Here is a 16364-nt window from a genome sequence, read left to right as displayed (position 1 = left end):
AAAACAACTGACATCAGCTTTATTTAATGTTACTGTTCATTATTCTTGTCCTCCATCTGTTTACCTTAGGGGAATATTTCCAACTCGTGAAAAAACAGAGACAAGTTTTGCGGGTTGTTTTGGCTCCTGGTGGAGTACTTGGAGGCCTTTTCATCTTTTTTCATGTCTAAGCTAACTCTGCTTGCTTTGTGTCTCATAAGGTAAATCTCATATAATGCTGTCCACTTTCTGGCCCAGCTTAAGCTGTCCTGTCTGTTTCTGGACAGCCGGGACTGTAAAATCTGGTAGCTGATGAACTCTGGTGGCAGGCTGCCACTCTTTTCCTTCGCTAATATAGGAAATGCAAATGTTTGGAGGAAAATCTATGAAGAGGGAAAAGACCAGGGGGAACAAAGTGGGAGGGGGGGAGCAGCCTGCACAAAACTTTATTCATGAATATGTCAGGCGCAGACTCAAAACAACAGCCCTCTGAAACTTGGACACCATCACGAACCATGAACATGAACGGAGGGAGACAGAGAGAGCACAATGCCAATATGTCACACGCTAAATAGTTTTAAATTAGAGCCTGTATACGCCTGTTGGAGACTACATTCATCATACTCAGTGTTGGTCTGTTTCTTGCAACCCTGGCAGTAAGAGCTTCCACATGCCAGTGTCGGCGCTGGGGAGAAACAGAATCGGGTTATCAGCAGAAGTTTACTTGTCTTTAATCAGCCTGTAGCTAATTACCAGGCTTCCACACAGCGTGGCCGTAAGTCATTAATCATGCGGGGCGTCTGGGAGCTCTCAGCTTTGTCCTGGACCACTGCAGCGGACAGGAGCTCCCTTTTCCATGATGGAGCTCTTTCCTTCTCTCCCCGTCTCTCCCTCCGAGTGGCGATGCCTGCAGCAGCAATGGCGTAGCCCATTAGGGCTTAAATTACAGGCTTCGTCGTAGATACCTAAACAAAGGCCGTGTGTTGTACTTTCCACTTCCGTTCCTAGCAGCCTTTTCCATGTCTTCCTTACAAGAGATGACTTCAGAATTATTTAAACCAAACTTAAATGCGCACACACCAGATTGAGATGTCTGCGCTCGTTGGCGTTGTCAGTTAATAAGTCGGGGCTAGGGGATGATGTCAGTGTTTTACTGGCAAACTAGTTAGCTGGACTGACATCCTGTTCAGTCAAAAGTTGCCACAGAGGAAGTGCTGTGGTAATATTTCACTACGAAGTGAGGTGAGAAATAAAATTGTCATTTAGCCCGACCAGGTGATATTTCATTCTGTCTGCACCGCGACGCCCTCGCTCACCAGTGACTAAATGGGCCAAGGCTTTTTTTTCTTTTTCTTTTTCTTTTTTTTTTTAATTAGAACACTGATGTCTCCACAAGGAACATCCATGGTGTTGTGAAAGTAGTTTTTGTTTTTTTTAAATCTGCAAGCCTTACAGCTTAAAGTTTGAGCTACATAACAGTCAGAGACAGATCATTCTGTTCAAATGTTTCTAATGGCTTCATCTAAACCAGCCACCACCATGTGTAAAATAACAGGTCAACCGAGAAAGCGGGAGAAAGACAGAGAGAGAGAGGGAGCAGGGAGGATGTCTTATTCCATCACTGTGATCCTTTGGACAGCTCCATTCACCATTCTCCATCATTCTTTGACAGGGGATATTTCCTGTGACCCTTCTCTGTCTCCGTGCCACTAAAATTCCATGTTCAAATATACACATACAAGCGTCATTCCAGAAGGGAAAAAAACTTTAAAAAGAGCTGGAAACAGCAAAGTGAAGCTTTCAACTGCTTTTTATGCTGCATGGCAAACTCCTTTGGTTGGTTGAACATCTCCATCGAACAAAACATCCCTTTGTGCGCCTCAAAGGTCGACCTGCTCTTTCTCAAGAAGAGCACATACATGCAACATACAAAATATGTGGGGTTAAAAGTGTTTTTGTGTGTCTGCGTTTGTGTGTGAGTGTGCGTCGTGCTTGTCAGGAAATAAGAAATCTTGCCATCTTCTACTTCTTAGCTATTTGAGCACAAGGTTGTGAAGACAGACAGTGCGTCATGTAAAAGTAAAAGACTGGCATCAAATGAAAGATTGTTTAAAGTCAGAACTGCCAAAGCTTTATGCCCATCATTTATCTTATTACCAATAGATCAAATCCACTTCATGGCGGAGTCATAAAAATGTATGAGAATGTAAATGGCTGAGTGACCCATTCATCTTGTTTAAAGTGGCAAATGTAACATGCTTCTCATCCTGGGTGATAAACTCATACTTCTCTCTTTTATGAAGGATTCATTGTTGATGGTGAAACATCCTGAATTTCATTAAGGCAGTAGGTAGAGAGGCTCTGCCAACTCCTGCTGCAGTACAGTACGTGTAAATCACTCAAGCTGTCTACTGCTGACGATGGGCTAGTATGCAGTCTCTTGCAACAAAGTAAAATTTGACCTCAGCCATTGTATGGCTCACAATGCTGTATGCAAAAGCCAACCTGGATCCCTGCTATTTGTAAAACTACTTCACATTTAAAAAGAGAAACAAAATCTTAAAAAATGCCATTTTTAAGTCATGTGTTTTCTTCTATGTTGCTTCCTGAAAATAACATCAGTCACTCTGATTTCCTTGAATGAAGTAAAAAAAAAAAATGTTCATATGAGTGACTCCCATTTGGCTTCCCCAGCCTGAAAAGTTGTATTTTAGAAAACCTCACTGTACCCAAAAAAAGAAAAAAAAATGCGATCATACCACTAAAACTCAATATTTCTGCTGGACACAGTGAGTGGTGAGTGAATCAAAGGGCAGGTTTTTCCTTGAGTCCAAACCACCCTCCGACACATGCGCGTACACATTCAGGGTGTCGCATATACACAAATACGCGTACACGCATGCTCCTAGACAGAAACGTACACACATTAGTCGACAGGGCAGTACACTGAGGTGGTTTATGCTTCTTGTCAGTTAGAGGGCGTGATGAAGTAATGATTAATATGGGGGATGTTTGGAAATGTAAATCTGTGCTGCAGCACAAATAAACCAGGGGGGTTTCTAGGGATGATTAAATGGACATTTCACAGTTGATTGAGCATGCAAAAAGTCATCCATTTCCCCCTAACTCTGTAAACAGCAACGGCTGCCCCCTTTTCCTGTGAAGTATATGATGGTCGTTGTGGTTTTATATGCACACACAGGCCATTGAAGAGGAATGAGTGGCTCAATTTATATAACCACTGGGATCTCCTGATTAGGTAATTTATATGTAGGACAGGTTTATAACTGCTAACTCACCGTCATGTCCCGCAACAATTATTCCTGAAATCCGGCTGTAAAAGCAGACAGTAAATTCTGCATTTTTCTTTCGCTGTCATCGGGGCCCATAAGCAGAGATCTGATTTTCGATCAATCTTCTTTTATGAATGGAGGGCAATTACATCAAGAGAGTGAGACTTTCCAAATGTATCCAGGTAGTGAGAAGTGGTATGTATAGGGTCTATGTGAAGTTGCCCTTTGTGGCCTTGTTAAATCTAAAAAGCTTCCAATTTATAGTTTGTATCCTACAAAAAAAATTAGTCATCTTTGAAACAAAACTCATCTTCTGAGTTCTCCTGTATGTGTCAAAGAGACAGTTTAAAAAAATTAATTGAATCTTGAACTTGTGCTACTTCAGCTTTTACAGTACTGTGCAAAAGTCTTGAGTCACCCCTCTTTTCTTTATATTTTACTGTGAAAATGGAAATTGTGCAGTGATTTATTGAAACATGCAAACATACCTTTTTATTTTATTTTTTTGCAGTTTTTGCAGTCCTGTGCTGACTGTCTGTTATATGTCATATGTAGCACCATGGTCTTGGAGGAACATTGTCTTGTTTCACTGTGTACTGTACCACTGCACATGGTTGGAATGACAATAAAACCACTTGACTTGACTTGAATTGAAATAGAGTATATAAGGCAAAAATAGAGTTTATTTTTGGAAGCCTTTGTGTCATTTCTCCAAGTAGTCTTCAGGAAGCTGTTTTGTGGATGCTGACTATCTTTTATTTCATTCTCCATAAAGATGATCACACACTGGTTTTAATAATGTTGGGGTCCATCAGTGGGGAGGTCAAACCATGACCGATACTGTACCACTGTGTGTTTTTCTATCCAGATATGCTTTTACTGTGCTGGCAGTTTGTTTGGGATCATTGTCATGCTGAAAAATGAAGCGGTTGCCAGTCAGATGGTCTCCAGATAGGTGTTCTGGATCATCACCAAAATTTAAATAATGACCTGGGGCTTAAAACTTTTGAACTGTATTGTATATAAAAGTACATTAGAGCTGTACACTACAGTGGAATACAAATATTAAAGTCAAGCATAATTACTAATACATGACAGCAATTCCAAAGTGCTTTATAATCATGGTGCCCAGCAAGAAAATTACATTTAAAACTTTAATGATTAACAGATCAGAGAAAATCATCAAGAACTATCAAAGAATAATTGATAAAGAGAAAGTCGCTTTCAGCTATAAGAAAACATTCAATTAAATTCTCTCAAGCCAGTGTGTTTAAAATCCACTAATGTTGTGCTAATGACTTCCTGGACTGTACATGGACTGCACATTTATTGTTTTTGGCAAGCCAGAGTAAAACACACAGTAGATAGATCATTAATAACCATTTCTAAAGCTATGCTGTGCCATTTTGTATGTTTATTTTAATTAATATATGCTTCATAAGATTGTTGCTAATGTAGGACAGCAACCACAATGGTACAACAACAAAAAGTCTGATTATAACTAACAGAAATGTGATTGGTTAACTGAATACTAATTCTACAATGTTTAGAGATCTCGGTAGCTTCTTATTCAGCAAATCTATATGTAAATGTATAGATTACATAAAAAATATTAAATGTTTACAATACAGTAAAAAAGTATCAAAAATATCCCCAGTATTCCACTGCACTTCTTAACTCCTACCTAGTTTATGATGGTGTCAGCTGGGTAAGTTACATTCAAACTCCTTGAAAGTTTACCGCTGTGGTCCACCATTCATAGAAAATTGGTTTCGACATCTCTCTCAGTATATGTTGGTTTATTCTGGACAGCATATGGTGAGAAGTGGATGTGTGCTATTAACAAGTCCTCTGGTTGGGGTCCCACCCCAGCATGGCTGCTTGTAAATGGCACTCTCTTATGGAGACAAATCACCCACTGGTTAGGTTTCAATGAAAGGGGATACAGTTGGAGTACATAAATATAGCCGTAGGAAGCACCACTAACCATGTGATACTCAAACGACAGACTTTTTGTGGCCAAAAGCCAGATTTCATTCCAAAGATACTCAGCGACCAGAAAAGCTAAAAGCTCACAGTATACAGTGTGTATGGAAATGAAATCTGTGGCAGAGTCTCAGATAGTTTTCAACAAGCACATTTAGCTGAACAGATGAGATGGATGAACCATTACATGCCACACAGAAAACACAGAGGACAACTATGTGATGTGTGGAAAGGGTGCAGCACTCGTTTGGATTTTAATGTGGATTTGTGCCAAACAGAGTCAAAGATGGGTTGAGAGGAACTAGGAGTTAATCAAGAAACATACATTGCTGTTGGTTGCTTATTAAAACCCGATGGCCACAATAGCTTGTGTGTTTGTGTGTGTGAGAGAGGCAAGTGTGAGCACACATTATTGTGTGTGTATATTTCATTGTTGGGGCAAAAACCAAACGTAAATGAAGATTATTGCCAAGATTTTGCTTTTCAGATGCCACGTGACGGCAGACTGTGGGATTGTGGGATTCAATACATCTTCTTAAATACTTTTTCCTTTTTAAACTTTATATACACAGTTACTGTAGGTTGACAAAAACGTTATAGATAAATTTTTTTCCATGGTGCTCAATCAGAAGAGACGCATATATGATTAAACAGATGACTGAAGGTTGCAGCGCTAATTATTATTAATTTAAAACAGCTTTCTGGTCTCTTCATAGTTGGGAGAATAACTTCAGTAAGGATACGTGCTATGCTCTGTCTCTTTACATGTAATCATTTCAAACTTTTAACCGACGCGCTGACAGACAATACAGCACTTTAGCATGAGACACTGTACCAAACAGCTCGTGGATCAAATTAGTAATTACAGCTTTGAAGTTCACGCGATTTGAGGAGGAAAAAAAGGTATTTCACATGGCTGACTTTGTCATCATCTTCATATTTGTTCACAGCTGTCACATTGATTCTCCTTATTTTTTGCCGGGAACAAGGGGATATTGTTTGTTCGTTCCAGAGTGAAAGCATGTAGGCACTCAACCTGTCGAAAGCATGCTGGGCTGTGCTGAGCTCTGAACTGGAAAATGCTGGCTGCCTCCCTGCAGTTTTGCACTGTCTAAAGCGCTAGTTCTCGAACATTTTTATGTCACAGTATTCCTGGGAGACTCACATTAGGCCACTGACTAAAATTTAACTCCTATAAAGTCTAGAGTTAGTGCTGAATTGTATTGAATTGAACTATCGTTTTTATTTTTGTCATTCTGATTAATTCTTTTTAAGTAACCTCACCAGATCCCAGCTAACTCCCACCAAAAGAAACTTAAAACTTAAACAAACCACTAGTCCAACAGTAAATTAATGCCAATGCCAACTGTGAGTTGAAACAAGTGTACACTCATCAAAAGAATGGGTGGCTCAGATCAGAAAGCATAATCAACAGGTGCTCCAAAGTAAACACCCGGATGACAAATTGCTCGCGTATCAGCTCTCTTCATGCTAAAGAACATGCTCAAATTCAATGAACAGCCAGCGAGACATTAAACATTAACAGCAAATAATATCTAAAAGAACAATAGCGTTTGATTTGCTGCATCCATGAAATGAACATAAAATGACATAGTAATGAATAATGCTCTCTGGCTTTGTTTGCAGACCAATAGGCTGGCCTTCTACCAAGAACCAACAGCACGTTTCTTTGAACTGGCATTTAGACCAGCAAACACAAATGTTTGCCAAAAAAGAAAAAACAAACCCGACCCATTCATTTTTCATAATACACCTCCCATTGTGAACGGTGAGGCTAAAACACACATCAAAATGTAGAAGAGCTCTGGTTTTTTTTGGGTTTTTTTTACATGCAATTCGCCACATCACGCGTATTACCTGTGGAGCCCCGGACTGAGCTCTATTCACGAATGCATACAAAGCACACAGCACATTCGGCTGCGCCTCGGCTGCTTCTGGTTACGCAGTGTTTCCTGACACCCTGTTTGGAGTGAAGTACCGAGCAGCTTATTAATCAGTGCTGAGAGGTCTCCCATCCATCCAAGCATATGGCGGATTGCCTGTGGAACATTTTAAAGGCAACCAGGTCTATACAACAACCATTAAAAGCACACGGAGCCATATCCCTGTAAATTATTTAGCTGGGAGAGTGTAGTAAATCAGTGTGAGTGTCATATACTGAACATGGCACATGCTGGAGTGAAAAATGCATACAGAGCGACTATTCACACTTGGCGCTGAGCATGGCATTTAAAACCCCATGTCGTCCACCATCTCTCCGCAGCCCTGTCAACTTCAGTCACAACTAATTCACTGAAGTTGATTATGAATGATCCATTTTGGGAATTTGTACAATTGCTCTCTGCTGAGTATTGAGTTTATGTACACTGGAAGCGCCGACTTATGCTACGTTTTAGATCAATGCTTTTCCGCACTGTTATTTGAAAGAATAAGGCAAGCAGAAAACATCTCCAGTACATCATGAATAGAAAACTATATATTTATATATATGTATAAGTGTGTGTGTGTGTGTGTGTGTGTGTGTGTGTGTGTGTGTGTGTGTGGGGGGGGGAGCATTTTGTGGCGTCAACGGTCATGTGCTGAAAGTCGTTTGTATGTTCAGAAACGCTGCTTCTCGTACAAACCATTTTGTAGTTTAGCCATAATCAGTTTTCCTTCACACAGCTGTTCAAATATTCCATTTGTAATTTTTGAGACAAGTGTTATTCCTGAACGTCAGTGCTTGAGCTCTGGCTTGTCGACAGGCTTCACTGTGACTGACACACTCATCAAAATGAGAATCCTTCTTGCCTGAGGGAACTGTGATACCTGTCAAATGGTGGGTATCTTTTAATGTTCCTGTCTCAAATGCATGTCAGAGCAAATGCCAAGTCATAACATCAGTTATTACCTGGATGTTCAACGCCTGATTCCTCTTATTTACCTAAGGTTTCAAAAGATCCCTTCACTTGTCTTTCTCACTTTCTTTGTGGTGAGAATCATCCCGGTGACAGTTTTTCTATCTACGAATTTTCAGTAGATTTCGTCTGTTTATTTTATGATTGACTCCTTGGGTGTGCGGCTTGTTTGCATGTCTAACGTATGTGTGCTTCTTCTCTCATAACTTTGAGAGCCTTAAAGGTTGATAGCTCGCATTTGGCAGGTTCTACCTTAAAGAAAATGAACTATTACAGATTTTCATGAGAGAAACACTGGCATTGCGTGACCTCGAGCTTCCTCATTCATTTGCTGTCTATAGGGGGAGCCATTAGGCATATGACTGTCATATCACTGTTATAAGAGTATAACTTCCAGTCACATAACATACTTGCGCTGAATCCAATCATCGTGCATTTAGATGCTTTATACAATATAATATGTGTTTAAGTTTGTTATTTTAAGTCCAGTCTTTGCAAGTCTTTGCGGCCAAACCAACAGAATAAGCCAATAAGCAAGTCAATAAGTTTGTCTACAAAGATACTGTTTGAAACTTTTCCAGACTTTCCTTTCACATGCTGATTAGTTTTAGCTACTTTTATGATTTTTTAAAAATGCTGTCTTATTTTAATTTTATTTCAGCCTGGGAATTTCATATAAACCCATGTATTATTGTTTTAATGCTTACCTAGCCTTTAGTAGCATTTATATGTGACAACTGTGCCGTAAAATACCTGTCATAACATCTTTTCCTGTAAATGTTTTTATTTTTAATCTGCTTCAGTTAGAGTTTTAATTAAAACATATATAAATCTGGTCTAGTTTTTATTTTCATTTCAGCCTAGGAATAAGACTGAGCTGTCACGATCAAGAACAAGAACTGATTCACCTCATCCCTGTGCTCTGGCATGGTTCTTACTAAACTCTTGCTCTTTGTTTGTTGTTGGCTCACTGTTTGTAGTGCTGGGCTTATAGCATGCAAAGGCGGGCTTATAGCCCGCCTTTGCATGCCTCATGCATGGCCATACTCAGTTAAGGAAGAAGCCATCAAGTCTGAAACAAAAAGAACAAAAATCTGTGCAGTGGAGCAGAGGGGGGGGTAAACATGAGGATGGAGGCATTTTGCACGCAGTTTTATTACAGAATTGTCATCTGTCATGTTGGTGCTAATTGCCCACAGCTACATGACTAAACGTATACAGGGCATTACAAAGTTGTAGACTAACACATTTTTAAAGAGTATTGATCCTCTAAATACATGATGAAATCCCTAACATGGAATTCACAAATGATTTAGAGCTATTTTGTATTTCTATTTTCTTTCTCTTGTTTATTTTTTCTAAATGTAATCACCTAAAAATTTGCATGAGTTATATTGTTTACACTACCATTTCCTTTGTTGCCCTCTTTTCCCCTAATGCTATTATCTGGAAGGAAATACAAAAGATTTTTGTCTTGATTGCATTACACGCTAACTTTTTACCCACTAATAAAGCCAACTATTTTAAATAAGCAACCTGTTTCGAAAGCAAAACTGAGAAACTTGCCAGTTCAGCGTTTGCAATATTTTTGCTACACCTTCTGCAGAGAAGAAGACAACAAGAACAAAACACACAGAGAAAACAAATGGATGGTAGGTAATTTGAAGTTCAATTTCACAGTTAACACTAAAATGCATTAAAGCAATAAAAGTGATGCAAGCCCCCATATTTCCTGGGGCTGTGTTGCTGTATGTCTGGCCCAATTTGTCTCCCAGTCAGGCCCATTAGTCTACTGCGCTCCCTTCTTAATACCCTCCGCTCTCCCAAATGCCTCAGATCAATGTGTGATACATCGCAGCATCATCACTTACTGCATGTGGATGAGTTGAGAAATGTCCCCCTTTCCTCTTATTTCCTTGGAGAAGTCTCAATTGAAAGTCATATGAGCAGAAGCACGGGGAGAAGCAGTCTGGTTTGGGCTTGGTGGTGTAGAGCGATGCAGGGGATTGTCGGGTCTGCTGACATGAATGAATTGCTGGAGTAATGTGGAAGCTGGTAATAGTTGAATTGTTTATATCAACATGATAAATTTAGCTCTCATAAATCACAGAAGTGTTATATATTACTGTTTTTTTACACTTGGCTCCAACCATGAAACTCTGGAGGATATCTTAGTGGAGTGTACACTTCCTTGTTTTGTACACAGTAAGTCCTGGGTCCTCTGTGTTCTTTAAATTGGATAATGGTCCAATGGAGTCTCACCAAAAAACTATTAATGACACCATATGGTTCTCTGTGACTGTTTCTGTTTGGAAAAAGTCTGCTGAGGCAGGAAATTCAGCTTCACGCTGAAGCAAAACCTGACCGTATCTCTGTGGGCTCCTCATTTAAGTAAGCTAGTCGTCCAATAGCACTGAGCTCTATAATTAATAAGCAATTTACCTCAATGTGTCTGGAAGAGTAATTTAAGGAAACTGCGACTATAACTTAAGCTGACTTTGTTTGTCATCAAATACTGTTAATAGATCAAGGATAATGTTTAAATAACTGCATTCCATTTACATGAAGTACTTCAAGACTCCTGACTATGTGTATGCTACCTCATTGTCAGGGTCTACTGGGGACTGAAGCATTGTTGAGCAGATTTAGTTTCCTTTGTTTTGGGTTTTTTTTCTGGTATTTCAAGTCAAAATGTCTACAAAAACAAAGGTAAGTTTTGTCCTGCAGTCACTGAAGATATCACTTTCAGTTCAGTTTCTTTATATTTCTTTTAATGCCTGAACAAAAGTCAGTGCTTTGTTGGAACTTAACAGACTCATGTACCGTTGAAAACATAAAGGGGAGGGAAAGTCAGCCACTCCACACCACTGACAGCCAATCCCCACCATCTGCCAAACCCCGTGGAGACCACTGCCAGCAATGTGATGAAGTTTTCTAATGTAACATTTGGTTGAGTACACTTTCTTTTAACTGACTCAATCTACGCCCACTTCACTTTGTTAGTTTCTTTGATAATCCCTCTGAGAATGTGCTTGAGCTTGTTTCACCCAGCCCGTAGCTTTTATGTGTAGGTGGATCAAGCAATAGCGACACCTATGGAGTAAGATTTTCCACTAAAGAACAAGTCATAAAGCCAAATAAGTCACACTCTTTCTCGAAGCCAGCAGTGTGAAAAGGTTATCTAGCCATGTGCTGTGTTGGTGGGTTGTTGTTTTTTTTATTTTTAATTGTGCTGTCGATTTTACAAAAAACTATTTTCAGGTTGGTTTCTTTAACTTGCATCATCACATATATCAGCAAACAGAACTTCATTTTCTCTGAAACTAGCTTGTATTTTAGTCGTATTTATTTAAGGGAGGGCTGCTAAAAAAAATTATTCATGCAAAATTAGCAAATGTAGTAAAGCAAAGTCACTTCTCAGTTTTATTCATATTTATAAATGTTTTTGTCACAATGGCAGCTTTTAGAGTAACTCTAAAAGTCAGTGTTTGTTTATTGTAATTTGTGATAAGAATATATGTTTAATGCAATTATATAAATTTAGTTTGATGTTAATTGTTTGTACTTATATTTTTCATACAATTTCTCTCAGTTAAAAAAAACTAAGATAATATTTGTAAAGGGCGTTGCTATTCATTTATTTAAGGTTGTCATTATTTTAAAATATATTCAAACTGAGATGACAGTGAAAGTATTTGCAGCCCACGTCTACTGGAATTATTTGGGATTATTTGTATCAGTGATGGATGTGTGTATAACCACTTTGTTACACTGCTAAGTCAGCAGATCTGTGGATTACACTTAAAGCATTTACAGGATGGGTGGCACCCAGTTTTACGGGTTTGTGCTGCGAGCCTTTTTATGTTGCTTTTGATGATACAGCAGAAGTATCCGTGTAGGCCTAACTTAAACAGCATGACTTTTTATGGAAACAGATTTCCATAAAAACATCAACCCCTACATTGTATCTGCTGCTTATTATGAGTTATGTACACTCCTTATCAGGAGGCATCAAACAGGAGTGGATTGATTAATAACTATATCTTTATCCCATAATAACCCAGACCTAGATTTATACCGTTAGTAAGCATGTGACTCATGGTCATTGGCAGGCCACACCCATGGAAGCGAAATTTAACATTTAAAATAATCAGGGTTTACTCATAGAAAAAGGGAGAAAAGAAGAAGGCAACAATTATGTGGTAGACTGAAACCTCAAAGCATTAAAGTAAATAAAAAATACTAAAAAATTAAAACTTTGAAAGAAAATGTCTTAAAGTCCAGCTAAGAAACATAGCGCTTATAATTGACTGGGTTCCTCCAAAAAAAAAATATGAAGGCTTTACTGTGCAGTTTCAAACTATGCGAACAACCTTGTGGTTGTGCATTGTGACTCCCTAAAGACATAGTACTTAGGCACTGCTAATTTCAAATGAAGGCAAAGAGTCCTTTGGAGCTGAGCCCATCCCTGACATTTTCTCTGTTTTTCACATTTATCAGTGGCACACAACAGCCTCATCAGCCCACATACTACTCCAACATATTCCATTAAGGTGCCTGGAATAAGGGTGCATTTCCATAAAATATTCTTTGTCAGAATCAGAAAATGGGCAAATTATCTGAACACTAAAACACCCCGGCGCACTGTAGATCCCAGAGCGGACAGAAATGACCTCAATTAGGCTGTCTAAGCACAAGAAAGTGTCTCACTGGTTAGAGATCTGAGTGGCACAGATAGATCAACACTGCCACTTCTCTCACATCACCTGGATGAGCACTTTACATTTGTAAATCAATGAGGAGGGTAACCACATCTAGAAGTGCTGGGAGGGATTCCTGTCTGCCTTGGCACAGATTTTTGAGAACCAAATTACCTCTATTATAGCTCTCAGTTGGGGACTGCATTCTAGGATCAATCTGTCAGAAAAGGGTGCTTTAGCTTTGATGGATATGACACGTGACCAACGACGATGCTGATTTTTCTTTTCCTTTTTTTAATCTTCTGGATAATAGGCAGATTTAGTATAGATTTACCTAAAACAGTAGATCTGTTTATAACCACTGTCTCTGCTTTGTGTCATGCTGCTTAGTTTATGGCTTCATTACAACAATCGCAAAGCCGTGGACACCTGAACAGCCCATATATCCATAAATCACACCCCGAGATAACCACAGTCAACTGTTCCAGCTTATGACACCTTTAGCTACAATTAGAGTGCTAAGGTGTAGATGAGCTGTATAGGTATGTGTAATGTCAAGTACTATATTCACATGAAAGCTGGTAACAAATACCAGGCCTTTGCTGTACCTGAGAAGCAGGTGTATAATCAAAATGTATTTGAAAAGTAGCAATCTATACTTGCAAAGCATAACTGCAAGGTATCTGCAATGGCTGCTTAACCATTATTGATAGGCCCCTTTTCTTCCTATCACAGAGAGCTTTTACATTATAATCACAGCTTGATGAAATGACCACACATACATAAAAGATAATAATTGCTTTTTGACTTATGTCTGGCATGGGGTTGAACATTATAGCAGCTTCTCCTTATTGACACAGCTGTTACCCAAACTATAGACTTGCCACTGCAGACTACGGCATGTCTTTATATTGTTCCACACACCCACTAATGACAGCTTTAGTGGTGGTAATTCAGTGGGGTTGAATATGGGGTTAGGTGTGTGAGTCACGTCCTGGGCTCCCCCTGTTGCCAGATGTCCTGCCAGGTTTTCCTGCAGTGTTGCTCCCTCTCTCTCTGAGGATGCAAAGTCCCAACAATCTAAAATGGTTGCTTTAGGTCTAAAACTAGAAAATAGCATGTTATATGTTTTTCATGCTGTTTACATGTTGGAAATATTTTGAGTGGGTGTTTTCCTGTTAGATTGCAGTTTGGACAGCGAACATCGATATAGTTGACCTGACCCCACAGAAGCAGAGCTCTAAGGTCGACTTCAGCAAGGTTGCATGTCTTTTAGTTGAGGAAAAGATGCAACCCGGTGTCTTCCTCAGTAAGGAATCACTTACTAGTTATTTTAAATGTCCACAATAGGATAACCCAAACGTTTTTATTCCAGCTGCCTTACTGTGCATTAGTTTAGAGCCACTCTTGACCAACCTAATGTATAAGAGGCTAAATTAAGAGTTTAATCTGACCCTTGTTTTGAATCAAGGCCCACACGGGACTATTAACGTGCTTAATTGGATCACTGTCAAATAAGTAAAATATTAGTGAAATGTTTTATTTAAGTATTTCTGATGTAAAGTGCATATCTGAATTTACTATTGTACTGTAATTTCATGGATTCCTTTTGTTCTGCAGAGCTCAGCGCACACCTAAGCACTTTTAGGCCTTGATGGACAAAGTGAATATGTACTTTAATACTCTGCATGCTCTAATCCCCCATGTTCTCTTTCCTCTGTGTCAAATCTCCACAGTGAGAGCTAGAGAGAGAAGGGGGGGGGGGGGGGGGGGTCCTGGGGAGGTGGGAGGGTTGGTAATTCATGCACACATGTGCCTGCCTGTTCCTCTAGTGACAGGGCCAGGGGGAGGGGCACATGATAAATTGCCTTCCACCGGGGACCTCCGAGCACAGCCACCATGATGTGGGTAAAAATGGAAATTGCTCCCTTTCACCGTCATTACATCAGTTTAGGACGCGTGTGGGCCTTATATACACCAAGAGATTTTTTTTTTTGAAGTCTGACAAACCGCTGCGCGATAGGCAAGGGACAGCATAGCTGAGGAGGCATTCTTGATAATAACAGTGGTAATTGTAACAGAGCTGGGTCAACGGAATGTCCAAGGGAGCTGAAAGATAACGCTCATGCTTGGGAGTAAACGGTAGCAAGCACACAGCACGTAAAGGCCATTCTTTGTAATTTGGGCTAAAAACCATTTTACTATAACTAATCAGTCGTGTCTGTGTGAAATCAGTTATAGCCCCGGCACACCGACTTTGATTCGTAAAGTTTTTATCCAAAAATAGGAATTATAGCACATGAAAGTTCAAATGCAAGTGAATCATATATAGATTTATGCAAGTAAATCTATATATGAGCGTCATAAACCGAATAAGCTCTAATGCCCAAAAAGAAAAAAAAAACCTGAACTATATATATAGGCCTATATATTATATATATATATATATATATATATATATATATATATATATATATATATATATATGAAATGTTACATTTTTAAATATTTCGTTTATGCGCCTGGCCTTCTCAGATCCAAGACACGCGTTGTGAGTGTTTGCATCTGTATGAAGACCCCACAACTTTGCACAAGTCAGAGTATTTTTAATTACAAATATAGTGGCGTATACAATAGATGCACAAGGTGGGTCAGATTATCAAACGCAAAATAAATGATATCCTCCTAATGGTCATCCAGTCAAAAATACACCAGTTAATAGGCTCCACGTTTAAATGTCACCTTCTTAGAGTCTCCCTCTGTGCTTAGAACTTCATTTCTTTTTATTGTTTTTTTTAAAGAGGCAACGATTGCAAAAATTTATAGTGCATTAAATTTGAAACCCAGCGATCGATTCACTTCAATTGCCGTCTTTCTTTTTAAGGTTGTAAAACTGATTTTTGTTTTAATATAGATTTATTTTAATTTAGCATTTCAAAACACACATGCTCTTGATTTTTATAAACCGTAGAAAAATCAGCTGTCCTTATCGAGCATTTTGGGCGTATTTCACACACATTACGCAAGCGAACTCCACAAAACATGTCACACCCCGTCAAACAACGTATTGACAAAATTCACTCACAAGCAACCCAACTTATCTCGAATGATTTCCTGTATAAAGCCGGTTCTACCCTCCCTCATACACACACACACACACACACACACTCTCACACACACTCCCACTTTAATTCAAGTTTCAAGTCATCTAAAATTTGATGTTCAAAGCTCCCAAGTTTCGTTTATAATGAAGAAAGAAAAAAAGAAAGATTATATGAGTCATGTGAGAAAACTGAAAACATTTGTTGTTTTGCACGATTTAAATTGTTTCGATGACAGCCGGAAAATATAGGCCAGTGTCGGCTTACCCAATCAGGCTTTCTTAACCCCAATTTTAAAAAATTTAAGAGCCCAATGTTTTGTTTTGTTTTTTTAAATGTCAGTGTAAAATAAATTTGACTCTCGTCAGAAAATGAGGCACACGGAGA

The 16364-nt window shown here is 39.0% G+C and overlaps 1 long non-coding RNA gene across 1 annotated transcript in view; it reads right to left on the bottom strand.

Moving 5' to 3' along the window:
- Window positions 1-10129, bottom strand: part of LOC309720419 — a 42091-nt gene extending 31962 nt beyond the window's left edge. The window contains exon 1 of the long non-coding RNA XR_014280478.1: window positions 10048-10129. This is a non-coding gene — a long non-coding RNA (uncharacterized lncRNA). The remainder of the gene's footprint in view (window positions 1-10047) is intronic.
- Between the last annotated feature and the right edge of the window lie 6235 nt (window positions 10130-16364).

The sequence above is a fragment of the Aulonocara stuartgranti genome, assembly GCF_965226115.1.
Source record: "Aulonocara stuartgranti genome assembly, chromosome: 13".
Classification (NCBI taxonomy): domain Eukaryota; kingdom Metazoa; phylum Chordata; class Actinopteri; order Cichliformes; family Cichlidae; genus Aulonocara; species Aulonocara stuartgranti.
Note: the sequence above shows the minus strand (reverse complement) of the source record. Positions and strands in the feature narration are given on the sequence as shown.